The sequence below is a fragment of the Parasteatoda tepidariorum genome, chromosome 7 (assembly GCF_043381705.1).
Source record: "Parasteatoda tepidariorum isolate YZ-2023 chromosome 7, CAS_Ptep_4.0, whole genome shotgun sequence".
Taxonomy (NCBI): domain Eukaryota; kingdom Metazoa; phylum Arthropoda; class Arachnida; order Araneae; family Theridiidae; genus Parasteatoda; species Parasteatoda tepidariorum.
In genome coordinates this window covers 24554271-24571701 of record NC_092210.1, presented here as the reverse complement: position 1 = coordinate 24571701, position 17431 = coordinate 24554271, and positions in this window count along the sequence as shown.

Sequence of the window (17431 nt, the reverse complement as noted above, 5' to 3'; positions counted from 1 at the left end):
CAACTTAAGCTTTTTCAAATACAACGTATTTTTTTGCTTAAAATTGAAATTTTTATTCCATTTTAATACCACTGGGAAAAATCATAATGGAAGGGATTAAAAGTTGGCAGGTATGCATAACCCAAACCTTCAGACACGTGTATGTTTATTTCATGAATTTTTTTTATATCTGACCACCATGAAAGATTCGTTCGAGTATTTTAATTAATTTTCTAAAAAAATTGCGCTCCCTCCCTATAGCTCGCATACCTACTATGAAATTTCAAAACTGTGGACGCGTTTCCTGAGGCAGCATCATATCACAATATATATTTATAATTTGTCAGCTAAAATAAAACGATTTTTGTCAGTTTGATATTCTGTCCACAGTGAGTTAAAGGCTAATGTGAAAATTATCTAATTATCTTTAATAAAAGGTACACTGAGTTCGAATGGCGCGAAAATAATTTCAGTCTGTATAAAAATTGGTTTGAAAAGCTTTTCTATGGCACAATATAAGAAAGAACGTTGATTATTTTAAGTACCACAGGGGTATTGGGAACCGCTGCACCAGGCAACGGCAATAAATCTGACACCGGAAAACAGTGGAAAATGAAACTCAACTTACCACAGAAAGAGACCACGTACTCATTCATTAAAAAAAAGAATATCCCATGAACTAGAGCAAAAAGAGGGAATCCCTTTTTTTTCTCTTTTATTCTCGCTATCAGCAGACACTTTTAACCACGCAAAAGTGTTCTAAGCGAGGTAGAAAGTCAATATGGACCTCATCTCGACGGTTGCAGCGAAAGAGGGGTGGTCGTTCTAAAAGCGGCAACAGGTTTTCCCACTCGTTTTTTTTAGCCCCATATGACTCAAAAGAGCTTTATTCATTCTTCAATATTCATTGAAGTAATTCCAACAATTCTATACAACGCCTTAAGATGTTTTGTACGTTCATCATCACGTGACTGGCACTTTAAAATGCCTCCCCCCCTACATAAATGGTTTTCTGTAATTCTGTAAAGAACCTCTTAATATATATATATATATTCGTTTTATTTAAAAACGAACAATTACTAATAAAAACCAAACAGAAAATAAAGGTTTAACAAAGTGAATTTACTATTAACTATTCGAATTCCATTATTATTTATTATTAATTATTCAAAGTGAATTTATTATTGATGATAGTGAATTTATTATTAATAACAGGGAATTTATTATTTATAACCATAAAATTTATTACAATAAAATAAGGGCCAAATAAATTATGAATTTAAAAATAAAACTCTTCATTATTATAACATTTGCTATAACAATGAATCCAATTTTAATTTAATTTTAGAATCCTACAATGAGAAAAAAAAATGTGGCCAAAACTATTAGAAAATGGTAACATTTTACCGTGTTTTCGGCTCAATGGGAACACTAAAAAGATCGGTAATTTTAACCGAAGGGCTTTTGAATAAATTTTGGTAAAATAAACAATGAAATACTTTTTTATGGTACGTGATAAAATTTGGCAATTTTATTAAAATTTATCAGATCTTGGTATAAAAACCATTTATTCGTTTAAATTTAGCTCTCAGTTTTGTATTTTTTACTAAATGTGTGGTAATAAGAACTATAATTTGAAAAGCTAAATTTACCGGTAAATGGTTATTACCATATGGACAGAAAAATTAACAAATGAATGGATTTAATACAGTATATTATGGGTTTTATTACCAGAATTATGTTCTTTTCTTTATCCACAAAAGTCATTATCATACAGTGCGGTAATTTTACCAGACTATTTTTCTCCGTGTGATATTTTCTAAAATGTTAAAAAAAAAGTATCGAAGGTTATTAAATTTATTTTCTATAGACAAAAGGCACTTTTCTCAACTTTAAAAAAAAGATTTTTATAAAAGAAATAAAATCACGATGAAAAATATCATATCTTTTACTATGAGAATTACCAAATTAAAAGAAATTGATGCAAATAACCATAATTATTCAGCAGAATAAATTGTATAAGTCTAGTAAGAAGTAATTATTTTAAATCATCTATTCTCTTTTCAGTAGAAAGAAAAGCGAACATGTTTTTATTTATTTCTTCAATTTGTAAAATTCGATTCCATAATTTTTTTTCACGAGTTCCTACTAAATGCAAAGGTAATATATACCAATATATAGAAAAATAAAGAGTAAAGGCAGAAAAATAGGCCTATCATTTCCAAGGCTCTATCACTAAATTTTCAAATTTTAACTTTTAATAAAGCCTTTGGCATAAACAGCGGGTGCATTACGATCCAATTTTCATATATTATAAGCCGTTATCTTTACTCATGCGTTAACACAATGGCTCGTTACCATACAAAGCGTTTTTTCATCTGCGATTTCAAAAGCCCATATAACTGTTAACCGGAAATAATAGGATAATTTGGAATTCGAAGAAAAGAACGGAAGGCTTTCTTTTTGTTGATTCATACCTGATATTATTTACCAAAGCCTTATCTACAGAAAACCGAGGTCTATTATTTGTCCTCATTTCAATACGATGTTCACCTTTTTTTAATAGCCAGGGAACATGTTAATTCAATAAAAGACTAATTTTAATTCAATAAAATAATTTTAAACGCAATAAAACACTTAATTTTGTGATTAGGTAATTTCTAACACGAATAAGTTAAATTTTTCGTTCATTAAAGAAAAAAGAAAAAAAAAACTGTTTGGCACTATTAGAAAAATCAATTTAGCGTTGAACCATAATATTGATTGAATTTGTAAAAATATTAAAAAGATATTAAATTTAACTATGTTTCTATTCAAACTGAACCAGAGTATCGTGTAATCAAGTATAAGATTGTTCAATTTAAGATATTATTCGGCATACTGCAAACTTTAAAGATGTGTACACGATGAGAAAAACGGTACAAAAAACAAAAATAAATAATCATAAACAGTATCGAACAACAAAATGTATAATTTACAAACAAAAATACTTAAATTAAAAGTTAACGATGCCATTTCTTTATAACTCTCACGGAGAAAATATCTAGTAAAATTACCGTATTATACATTTCTGGTAAAAAAAAAATTCCATAGTTCTGGTAAATAAAATCAAAATATACGGTATTTAAAACCATTCATATGGTATTTTTTTCGGTCATATCGGGTCTGTCTAGGTTTTTCTGAGAGGTACCGATTTTGTGAAAATTTAGACATAATTTGTGAAAAATGCCATAATTTGTAACGATGCCATTTTTTTATAACTCTCACGGAGAAAATATCTGGTAAAATTACCGTATTATACATTTCTGGTAAAAAAAAATGCCATAGTTCTGGCAAATAAAATCAAAATATACGGTATTTAAAACCATTCATATGGTATTTTTTACGGTCATATCGGGTCTGTCTAGGTTTTTCTGAGAGGTACCGATTTTGTGAAAATTTAGACATAATTTGTGAAAAATTATATTAAAATATCAACACAAAAATATGGATTTATCGTTTCTTAAGGGATACAAACATAAAATTTTAAGAAAAAGTATTTTGTGAAACTACCGTTTTTCCTAACGTTGAATTTGTGAAACTACCGTTTCTCCTAAAGTTGAAGTTGTGAAACTACCGTTTTTCCTATAGTTGAATTCGTGAAGGTACCGCTAAACGGTAGAAAATTCGGCCTACACAGAACCCTCCATATGGTCAACAATGTGCACAACTTTCATTAAGAATACCAAATTATAAGTCTTAAGGCACACTATTTCTATTGTTTGTACAGTGCGCAAAATAAATAACGGATAACATTGCATAACTTTTAATCTAATGATCGGATCTTCACGTTTTAGGACTCATCTTAATGATTCAAGTCTATGACTTTAAATATGCTTATTAATTAGTGTACATTATATTTCAAGTTACGAAATAAGATATAAAACTATACTCTAATAAACATACCTTTTTTCGACTGATTTGGATTTCTGACTCCTAAAATATAAAGGGTAGCCGTAATCTGGGAAATATGGCCCAAATATGGTCAGGAGAGTGGGTATAAAATTTGAAACCCTTAATATTTTTTTGTAGCTCATTTTGCTACATTTTGAGAACTTTTTAAGTTAATTGAAAAAGTTGTAGACACAATTATAAAATTCGTTTAACCAAAAATAATTAAATGCGAAAAGTAACTTTATTATGTTTTATTATTTTATTTAATAATAGTCGAAAAAATTTTGAATTATAAGGTACACAAAATTTGACCTCAGTTTAAAGAATGCAATTTCAAGAAAAGTTGAATGAATTTGGTGGAATATTTTCTTGAGATCTCGAATTTATTTGTAAAAAAAAATCATGTTTTCATGATTAGATCAAAAATTATTGAGAGTGATTCTCTTATTTTTTCGCACACTTTGCAGGTTTCAGTTATTTTTTCAAACAATTTTTAAACAAACAATCGTGCTATATTTGGAGCAGCTTTTTGGGGAACACTCTAAAAATAAAGTACCCCATTGAATCCCGAAAGAATTCATTAATTCGCATAAATATCATCCCGTTGACATAGACATCGAAGTATGCAATTAAAATGCAATAATATTATTTTATCACAATTACCTAAGGTGATAAAAGAATATGAACACACACACATAAAAGAAGAAGAAAAGAAAAAAACCAAAACAACAGTAGGAAACTGAAATTCGTGAACATTCCATGAACTTCCTTAAAGGATCAAGGCTAGATCGTGTTAAAGAGGTGAGCCCAGTGTGAGAAAGGCTATAAAAACAAACCTTGTCTCGGGTTTATAAATACAACAAGAATTAAACAAGCTGTTAAATTCAATCCAATTTGGCGTTAAAGAACTTGATCCCAGATGAGATTTTAGATTGGACATGAAATAATCAAAATGTCACTTGAAACAATAAATCAGAATATGAATGAAGTGCGTAGGATTTTACCCGATGATATCTAAGTTCTTATCATGTGTGCCGACATGCCACCGAAGTTGATATTTAAAGTCGCGCTCAGATTTATAATTTTGGTATAAACGCTGCGGCAGGTGCATTAAAAGAAATGGACGTAAAAGAATGCATTTAATTCTTCACGTGAAGGTAATATTAATGCAATCTCGTTGAGATTATTTCACGTGATTTGGAATATCATAAATGATAAGAGATTCCAAATTGTCCGCGAATAAAATGTGTGTGTGTTTTGTTGCATATTCAGTACCTGCGTATATTATTCATAAAAAAAAAGGAAATTGGAACAAGAAATAAACTAGCCAATCTAAAACTGAAAGAGGAAAAGCTTTCACGATTTGCAATGAAAAATGCTGGTGTCTTAGTTGTTAGCCAAAAGATACGTTAAAAAAAGTTGAAATGCTTGAAAATAAAACTTTCTTTTATTCATGGTTTAAATAAATAAAAGCGTCAACATGTTTTGAGCGGTCAAAACAACGACAGAACGAAGCGTGAATAATTAAATAAACCTGGTTTCTTAATTATTAACAAGCATCCGAAAAAGGTAATTTAAAATAAACTGAAATGAATTCATGTTTGAAAATACAACTTTTTTTGCTTGAAATAAAAAACGAAAGCGTTAACAAGTTTCCAGCGGTCAAAAAAAGACGCTCCTCGTGAGGACAACGACACATGAATATTTGAAAAAAAAAAAAAAAANTACCGAGCAAGACTCCGCCTCAAAAAAAAAAAAAAAAAAAACTGGTCTATTAAGTGTTCGCAAGCACCCGCAAAAGATGTATTAAAATGAATTCATATTTGAAAATAAAACCTTTTTCGCTTCATTGTTGAAAGAAAAAAAAAGCGTCAACACGATGCTGATTTTAAGCAATCAGACATATTTGTTACAAGTTACTATATATCACTAAGGACCTGTATATTACACGAATTACAAAATTAGACAAATGATAAAACAATAAATAAATAAAAGAATTGCTCGAATGCGAATTTTAAGCAGAACAAATTGAGCATGAGTTAAAATCTGACATTTATCGAAATTCTCGTTTATATTTATATCTCTTTGTTTCGATTTAATTGTGTTACAGATATTGTAAGAGGTTTCAAACTTTTTTTAAAAATGTTGCGTTTTGTGAAATGATATATTTGTTATTTCTTCACAAATCTTAATATATCAATGGTGATTAGAAAATAAGTACATGATTTTAGTTTTCCTAGAAAGAAATACATATTTTTCTAAGAAATGACTGAATCTTAAAATGTTGTATTCGGCATGATGATTATAATGATCGTAAGCTAATTTTCCTTATTGGAGTTATCTTGATACAAAAAATTATAAAATATTAAAGGAATTTTAGCTGTCTACAACTCCTAAATGAAATGATTAACTATGTTAATAATCATGTCAAACTATTAATCAGATTCAAATTAAAATGAATCTTCAGCAAAGGGATCGGACGAAATAACGGAAACACTTCTATACTAATACATTTATTTATATTTCTAAAGAAATACTAAGAAAAAATCATTTTATAACTTCAGAAGAGTTTAGATCATGCGATTTCTCATACATAATCAATGAAGTTTCAAGCTTTTCGAAGTTTGAGGGACGGATAATAAATTACAAACAGAAAAAAATGTTTTTGAACACCTTATGCCAAAAAATGCAGCAATAGATTTATAACGTGCGACAGTTATTTTGGTTATAATATGCAATAATTATACAAAATTTAGAAAGCCTAGCTTAAATATTTATGGAGATTTAAGCTTAATATATTAAGCTTGAGATTTAATATGGACATTTTCATAAAAAAAATTATTTTTCTTTGTCTTACGTTTTTTGTTATAACTTTAAAAATATTTAATAAAATTAAACATAATTTTTAGAGCAATCTTAAACTAATTAAAAAAAATTTCCTTTAAAATTTGAAAAAAATTCTATTAAAACAGTTTTTTTTATACTGCGCATGCACGGAAGAAAATTAATAATTTTTTTTCATAATTTTGTAGTGAATCGTATTTAGCAATTTAAAAAGTTACAAGCAATTTTCTAAGTAGTTTTTTCTCTTTTTAAAGGAAAGTTCAAAATAAGGGATTTTCTGGAAATATTATTTTGCATCATAAAAAAAAAAAAATTTAATAATAAAAGATAATAAACGTTCATGTACCAAAATGTGATTTAGTAAGTAAAGAAAACAGAAAAAGAAAGATACTTTTATGGGGGATGATCGGATGGTCCCCAATAATACCGGTGTCATTTTTAATAAATCTTGTTTAATAGTAAAAAACGAAATTTGTGGAAAACCCCTAATTATTTTTAGCTTTCTTTTGAAAAGTACGAAAACTACATGGAAAATTGCTTGAAACTTTTTAAATTTTTAAGACATTCAAATAGGACTTATTTTAGTAGTTTCCAAATACGATTCACCACAAAATTAAGAAAAATATAATTTAATTTTTCACGCGCATGAGCAGTATAAAAGAACAACTGTAATTCCTCATACCATTGCGCAGTTTTAAACGAAGCTTTCTAAAATTTTAAATTAATAATTAATTCCAAATTACTCCAAAATTTTATTTGATTGTTTTGAATATTTTTAAAGTTATAGCAAAAAGCGTAAGAATGTTTTTTTTTTAAAAAATTAAATACAAGCGTAATGTAAAAAATACATTAATAAATAAAATTGTCCATATCTTCATGAACATTTAAGCTAGGTTTACGAAATTTAGTTCACTTATTGCATATAATAGCCAAAACTAGTCACAAGTTACAAACATATTGCTACATTTTTTTGTCATAGGGTGTTCAAAAACACTTTTTTTCTTTTGTAATTTACTGTCGGTTCTGTTTTTAAAAGCTTTAAACTTCAATAATATGCACGAGAAATCGCATAACTTAAACACTTCTAAATTTAGAAAATGATTCACTAAATATTTTTTGAAAAAGATTAAAAAAAAATGCGTTAGTATCGAAGTGTTTTCATTATTTTTTCCAGCCCTTATATATATTTTACTTGTAAAAGCGTATTGGAATATTAATAGTGTTCACTGCAATTTATAAAACTATAAAATCATTTCAACAAATTAAAAAGAAAAAATACACAAAGTAATGATACCTAACATAAATAAATATTCAAATTACACGTTATAATAGCGTTTGATTATAACCAATGATATAAAAAATTTTAAATATGACATATAACATTAATGAAAGCGTAGGAAAAAGTTAACAATTCTAACAAATCAAGAAACAGTATGGAAAATTTAGAAAAAATATATACATACAGAACTCAACGCATCAGATATGAATACTAATTATAAAATTAATTATTATATTAATATTGTTAATTAATAATTTAATAATAATGAACTATTATTATTAATAATTATTTATTATTCAGTCATTATTAATAATTATTAATAATATTATAAAGTATAATTAATAATTATTTATAAATCAGTCATTATTATAATATTTATACTAATCAATGATATGAAAAATAATGATAAATATTTAAAATGGCTTAGTTAATTGATAAAAGCGTACGAAAATGTTAAATTTTTATAAACTTAGAAACATTACAATATTTTTAAATAAAAATAAATAGAAATAAATAAAAATAAATAGAAATAAATAAAAATAAATCATCAACACTGTAATTTTGATATCTGATTTTAATAATCAAAGCATGAAGAATAATAAAATCAAAATAAATCTTCGACTATATTTTTACAACTAAAGTGAGAAAGCCAAGAATATTTCTTTTTTGGTCATAAGACAATTGTATGTTTTTTTTCTTCCAAATCTACCATGAATAACCAATGATATAATCCGAATAATGAAAACAAAACAAATAAGCATCCTTAGAATACTATATTTAACTGATAATAGCATACACGAATGTTAATAATTTTTAAAAATTAGATAATTGCATGTATTATGTTGTGCAAAGTCTTTGGAACAAACAGAAAAACTGTTGTTTTTCAAAATAATTATGCTTTTTATTCATACTTCTTTAGTTCACAGTTGTATACTAATTTTATAACTGTAGTTTTAAAAAAAAATTATAATTATGATTTATAACTGTAACAGACGACCCAATTTTTTGGGTTTACAACTACCAGGGGTCTGTCTAGACANTTCCAAATCTACCATGAATAACCAATGATATAATCCGAATAATGAAAACAAAACAAATAAGCATCCTTAGAATACTATATTTAACTGATAATAGCATACACGAATATTAATAATTTTTAAAAATTAGATAATTGCATGTATTATGTTGTGCAAAGTCCTTGGAACAAACAGAAAAAATGTTGTTTTTCAAAATAATTATGCTTTTTATTCACACTTCTTTAGTTCACAGTTGTATACTAATTTTATAACTGTAGTTTTTAAAAAAATTATAATTATGATTTTATAACTGCAACAGATGACCCGATTTTTTGGGTTTACAACTACTAATATTTAACTTCGTGGCCTTGAAATTTTGAACCCCATTCAGAGGACAAGGGAACTCCATGATCAAGTATTGGGAGAAAGCTTGACATCGTGGAGGACTTTTTGATGGAACTAACCTGCATTTGCGTTACATGAAGAGGAAGACCGCGCATACCTCCCACGGTTAGCCTGATGGCAAAGGGACTTTTCTTTTTTTCTTTCTTTCCTCCAGACGTGGACACGTACCTAGGTTTGCAAAACCTTTACCCGTATAGTCCACGTCTGGCTACCAGTCCAGCTCGCCACAGCTCGGCGAGCTAGCCTGATCAGTGGGAATTTATTTAAAAAACAATTTGCATTTTACATAATACATATAAAAAATTTTACAATAAAAAACAACATTGAAAGTCTTGCAGTGGCAAAGGGACTCTAACCCATGATCCGTCGATCCGTCTACCACTTAGGATATTTTACGTCACTACTGTGGTCGGAGCGAGCCGGGTGCGGTATTTGTATCGACCAGCCATCGCTGTGATTCCAACCCAGTTCACCTCAATGGGAGGCGAAAGCTCTATCCCCTGAGCCACCACGGTTCTCGTGTACTAATTGAATATTCTGGCTCTTAGAAATGTTTTTGGCTATTAGGAAAATAATCTAATCAGAATGGCGATTTTTAAATTAATTACAGTGATCGTAAATATCTTAAGGCTAATTTGAAAATATATCATTCACTGATCAATTAATCTGATTTATTTCGAACAGTTTTAAATAAACCCAGAGTAATGAAGGTTTAGTGTAAATAACTTTCAAGATTAACTGAAATTAACCTTAAATAATCTCATTAAAGGCTTATTGCAATGAAGGGTCGTCCGTAAATTATGTCACTCTTAGAAGGAAGAGAGAGAAGGCACATGAAATTGTGAATAAGAACACAGGAAGTGCGACATCCTACATATAAGTTAAAATAAAAACATTTAAAATCAGCAGATTAAATATTTTAATGATATGAGATTTCATATTTTTCATCAAAATAAGAACGCATCTAATCAACATTATTGTTATACTCACAAATGCCATTATAACATATAGTTAGATAAAAGATAAAAATAAAATTTGAATCATGATCTACAATATACTGAATTGTTATCAGCACTCATAATGAAAAACTATATAAATTATAATTTAAATCATATTGATTAACCTTAGTATTAATTTTAGAACAATAATTCCGTTTAAAAAAATACTTCGACTTGTAAACTAACTCGATTGTCAGTTAAAATAATTAAAGATTAATAATAATCATTACTAAATCTATGATGAAATGAGTGTTACTAACAATTCAAAGTAAGAAAATTCTAATTAACGTGAGAAATATGTATACTGAGAAAAAAATATGATCAAAATTAAAATTAACCGTGTTTTTGTCTATGTGGGAACACTAAAAAGCTCGGTAATTTTTAATGAAGCACTATGGAAATGATTTTGTTAAAATTAACAATAAAATATAGTTTTATAATATGTGATAAAATTTGGTAATTTTATCCAGATACCTGAGAGGGTGTCATGAAAATCATTTATCGTTAAATTTAGTTTTCCCTATTATATTTTTACTAAATGCGATTAATAAGAACTATTAATTTTGAAAAGGAGAATTTTTTGTGAACCATTATTGGAAAAATTAACAAATGAATGGTTTAATTACCATATATTTTGGTTTTATAAACCAGAATTTTTCTTTCCCGTGTATATTTTAAATTTTGTAAAATTTTTCTTCCCATTAATTTTGTAAACAGATAAGCACCCAGTAAAATACACAGAAAAAAATTAAAACCAACCTTTTTGCAATTTAAAAAAAAAAAAAAAAAAAAAAAAAAACCCGCACTTTTCGACAAGTTAATTCAATATGGATGATTTTTAATATTTTTTCGCAATGGTGCTTTTAATTACCTATAGTAAAAAATGTAATCGCCTTGGAATGATGAGTATTTTGAAGTCAAGGTTATGGAGGATGTTATTAGCAGCTGAATTGATTTTGAAGGTGAATCACTCAGGTTTAAGTGACATTAATATAACGATAATATTTAGAAAGAATTTTTTTGAGCATTTATGTTCATGCAAATAAATATTATTTTCTCCATTCAGACATACCAATTTATAGAAATAAGGTAATTTCTTTTTAAGAAAGCGGCTTTATTGCTTTGTTAAGCCTTTTTAGATCACTAAAATTAAATTAATATGCTTTTGATAGAAGCTGCATTTAAACGCGCAAATAATAGAGTTTGTTGTTTACTTTCAAAAATATTTAGTAAAAAAAATAATTATATAATCTTAAATGAAATAAAAATTTAATTAATAATAAAATAAAAATATAACAATAAAGAAAATAAGTAAAAATATAAATAAATAACTTATAAAATGAAATTATAATTTAAAATATTTTGGGTTTTATAAATCTCTCTATTTATTTAGCCGCAAGAGGTATATTTGAACTGCAGACTAATAAAGAAATTAACATAGACCAATATTCATAAGTTACTTATTTTTGTAATAATTGTACTCTGCGAAAAAAAAGTAACATCATAAAACTACAAAAAATAAGGTAAATTTTAATAAATAATAAATAAGGCATAAATAAGGTAAAAAATAAGGTACTGTGTCTGGCTAGATGGAAATATCAAACAGCAAGGCAATTTTTACCGAAGTGCTTTGGTAATGACTTTTGATAAAATTAGCAATAAGATATGGTTTTATTACCATCACAGTTGGTAGTAAATGTGGTAAAATTTAGTAATTTTATCATGATACCTTAGAGCATAACATAAAAACAACTGATTTGGTAAAATTTACTTTTCAATTTCGTATTCTTACTAAAAGTGTGGTAATAAGAATTATAATTTCGAAAAACAGACTTTCTGGCAAACCGTTACCATACGAACGGAAAGATTACCAAATGAATAAATCAAATACCGCATACTTTGCTTTTTATTACCACTATTATGATTTTTTTATTACCAGAAATATCATTAACCATACAAGTACGATAATTTTACCTTAATTTTTTTCTACGTGTAAAGTAAAACCTATTAAAAATGAACACAGAGAAGAGCATATCAGTTCTATTTTAAAACGAAACTTTTCGCAATTAGATTAGTTAAAAAAATATTTCTTTGTTTCTTTTTAAATGACCAATTGATTTTAGAAATTATCAGTTAGTATTGAACAAAAATGTGCGATAAAATAAAGTTATTGCAAACAAATATATGTTTTTTTAACCGAGCTTATAACAGAAATCAAAACAAGTTGATTAATGGATATAGAAGAAAAAAAATGATGTCATGCACAGATGTATAAAATAAAATGGATTAAAACATATTTATTTTTAGGAAGTAAATTAAACAAGGCTATCGTTATTCTAATTGTTTGCAGCATAATAAAAAGTAATAATCAGCAATTATGTTTATGGTGTCATTATAAAAATTATCTCTACGCTTATTTCATTACGTTTATTCCCCTTATTCATTAGATTATTTTAAAAATGCATTTAATACGAATAAAATAGTTATAATACTTTTTTTATTTGAGGGAAACAAATAATTTAACAAAATTATGTTTCTTTGTAAATTTATATATATTTTAAAGGTTTTGGTCTTCAATTTATTTTTTAAAGGTATTTTTTTTAAAATTTCGATTCCATTTTTCAGACATCCATTTTCTTTTTATTTCCAATTGTTTATTTATTCTGTTTATTTGTTTTCCTAATCGTAAAATATAAAATGTATTTTGTTAAGTCATTTATTCCTTATCTATCTTGCTTTTTGACACAATGGACTAAAACCGGGAGCTAAGATTTTTGTAACTTTGTAGGAAAAATGCGAATTTTAGTTACTAATATCTCAGTAAGCTGTGAATAAGTTTCAACATGAAGTATTTTATTATATAATCTAAATTAATTCGGTAATATCTTTCAAAATCGATCTTGCAATATCTAATTTCGCATTTATATACATTTGATGTAAACTAAATAGGTTTAAATAAAATTTTATGTTAGATGAACAAATTCATTGTATCTATTTTTTTTCATATTTAAGTACATACAAGATTACAATTATTTTTTTTTATTGTTTCGAGGCTTTTATCAATTTAATATACAATTTATAATTTGTTGATGTGCATTAATTGTCGAAGATATAATGCATAAAACTATCGCAATAATATCTAATTATGATGTATGTACTATAAAGTTTAAAAATATTAAAAAAATAATTGGCTAGCAAAAGCATGAATAAAAGTAAAAATGTTAAAAAAATAACGGGCTAGCAAAAGCATGAATAAAATATACTAAACACATAAGGAGATAAATAAAAAAATTAAAAAGCGAGCGATAAAATTAGAAGTGATATAATAAGAATTTTTAGAACAACAGAGAATTGATGATATTTAGAGATTAGTTTTTGTTTTTCGAATTTGAGGTTCGTACTGACCCGTTACGGGTTTTCTATTTCTGTTTGAAAAGTTATTACTATCATTTACGGGAACTTTAATTTCATTACTGTATTTGTGGTTGTAAAATAAACGTTTTTATAAAAAAATAAATAAAAAAAAGAACTTTTCGTTAATATAGCTTGATACGTTACTTATACGTTGATATATACCAATGGTAAGAAAATTTGTACTATGGTATATACCAGTATAAGCATAGCAGAGTGGTCTAGTAGTGCTAAACGAGCATTAAATCTTAAATATACTGAGAGAAGTAGGAAGCAGCTATCACATATTAGGCCAGAAAAATAATTAATAGAATGTTTTAAAAAAACTAAGAAAATACAATATCTTATTAAAATCAGAATAATCTCAATTACATGATGGAACACAACAACACAATAAAACGCAAAAAATTTTAAAATAAGAAAATAACTATAAAAAAAAAAAAATCGAAAATTTCCAAGATGAACATATCAGGTTAAGATGTCTTTCTCAATTTCTCATTGCCAAAGTGTCAATCATTTCCTTAAATGTAATTTCCAATGCTGTTTCCTACTTGGGCTTTCTACAACCAGGTGTTCAAAAGTCAATTCTGAAAGCGGTCGGGCAACGTAACCCACCAATTTATCAATCACGTCTTAAGGAGCGATTTTAGACGTGGAATGGATATTGGAGGTCGTCGCTCCAAGCTTTAGTTTCTAAATTAATAGCTCTTAAGAGAGCTGAGAGCGTATCGAGATCAACACAAGGCCACCTACAAAGACCTCGTTGTTGAGGGGCGCCCCAGCGAGAAAACAGGTTACATAAACATAAAATTAATCTCTGATTTATAAAATTGATTATTATAGCTCGTAAAAGTCTTAACTGTAACCATAACCAGGCAAAAGATGAAGCACTTACAAACACGAAAAGTAACAAATATGGTAAATTGAATTATGTTTTTAACCATTTAATTTTATTATTGCCTAGTCGTTTAATTATGCATAACCACGGAATCTTACTTTAAATAAGTTCATTTAGTTTTTTGAATTTCGCTCAATTCTGTGCCCGCCGCTTATTAAAATCACTTTCGTTTGATGCTCTTTTGATTTTATTAAGCGGCTGATTTTATTAAGAGGCGATTCAACATTTGAAGAAAAAAAACAAATTTTTACGATATATTCTAAATGCACACACTTTAAAAGCTGAAATAATGACCACATTAATGCTTCATTTTAACTAATTCAATTATTTTAATAAAGTAAAACCCTACATAAGATTAAATTTACAAAAGTTTTGCAAAAAACCGATCAATGGTTGCTTGAGTTGCAGTATTTAAAATTAACTTTTCAACATCATTTGAGAGTTTATAGAAGTTTTTATAGTTTTCGATATTCCTCCTCTNTTATCAAATATATTCGTAATATATAAATTCGTGAAAAAAAGCGCTTTCGACAAAATAATAAAATAGAGATCTATCGACAAAGACTACTCACTTCTGTGTAGCTTATGCTCTCTCTGGTTATTTCAGTTTTCGTTTTTAAAAGCGCTATATGTTGAGCCACCTCAGCTAGATTTGGCATGTGACTTTTTCAGCGGCAATCATTGGTCGATTCGCCGTGTAAGAGAAATAGTAACGTAAACAAAACAAAGCAAACGTTGCCACCGGCGGAAAAGAAATACAGCCAAAATTTGGGAGCCATATAAGAGAATTATATGTATTAGATTACATAATAATATTCACAGTACATGCCTACTACATGAATATACTTATGAACATTTTAAGAACTAAATTAGTTTATGAACATATGTTGTAACTTATGAATATATACTGCAAAGATTCCGGATCAAATTACGATAAAAAGTACCGGCACTCAGGGTGCCGTTATTTTTAACCACATTTTTACCGGTCTGATATATGGTAATGTTTACAGAAATAGTAACAGTAAAATCACTGAATCACTCTAATTAAGTAAATATTACTATAAAAATTACGGTATGAATAACGGTTTTATGGTAAAAATGGATATTACGGATGATGTACCCTAAGTGCCGGAACATTATACTGAAATTTGATCCAGTATTTTTTACAGTGTAAGAATAGGAAATAACTAAAAAAAACTATTTTAAAACACGTAAAAAATATTGTATATATATAGTACTCTTAACATAAATATACATTAAAATATTCTCATGCTTAATCTATAAGTTATTAATTGAGTTTTCTGCCATAATTTATTTCCACTAATTAATAGTAGCGAAGAGATTCGATTTTAAGTATCTGTGTTTTACCCGACACATAAATTTCTAGAAAGAAATAGTCTTTAAAATATTCATACACTTTTTCTGTAAATTTGTAAACGACACTTTCTGCCACCATATTTGTTTTCTCGAAATTTTCACTATTAAAGAGTAGCTAATAGATTCAGTTTTAAATATCAGTATTTTATTTGACACGTAATTGCCTACACGGAAAAAAACATTCTGGTAAAATGACCGTATTGTTTAATAATAAAATTTCTTGTAAAAAAACAACAATATAATTCAGGTAATAAAACCAAAATATATAGTATTTACAAACCATTCATTTGTCAATTTTTCCGTTGCTATTATAAGGGCTTCCCGAAAATTCCGGTTCTCCAAATTAAAGTTCTTATTACCAAACATTCAGCAAAAAATACAAAACTGAAAAGTAAATTTAACCGCTTAAATGGTTTTTAAGCCTTACTCTAAGAAATTATGATGAAATTACCAAAATTTGCCATATTTACTAAATTTTATAGCATAACACTATATTTTACGGTTAATTTAACAAAAAACACTACCAAAGCGTTTCGGTAAAAATTACCGAGCTTCGTGGTGTTTCAATCCGGCCAGAAACACGGAAATATAAACCATATTCCAATTGCTTCGACCATGATTTTTTTTGGGGGGGGTAGAAGAAAAAAAAAAAAGATTTCAAAGATAAACTTCCTAAAAGAACTCTCGGTCCATCCTATTATCCACTCGAATCATACTATTTTCCCCTATTTTAATGAGTAATGAATGATATCAGAAGATTCATTCGATTGTAAGATGTTAATTATAATGTGTAATATTAAGGTTACAAATAACTCTCATGACGAGGCCTAATATTTGAAAAACATTCAAATTCTGTGATATGCTTGAGTAGAGTGATGATATAACATTATGAGTAAAAGTATGAAATATAAACAAGCTCATAATTTAAGAATATATTACTTAAAAGAAACGAAACAATAAGAGAAAAAAAATGTAGTTCATGGTCAAACTTACAAAAATTAGTATTAGTCAGAAGGCATTATTAAGGAATACAAACAATTCTCAAGTTTTTTGAAAAATGTCATCATCAATTTCATTGAAAGAAATAACAGAAAGGAAATCGCTTCCATGACTTAAACATGAAATTTAAACACCAGTTACAATAGAAATTTATGCTATTGAATAGAATTTGAATACACTTGATAATTATTTATAATTGCGACACTTATCTAAGAAAAAATTTAAAAATTTCATAAATGTGATGATTTTGTTGAGTAATCAAACATAAGACCTCTTTTGGATATATATATAT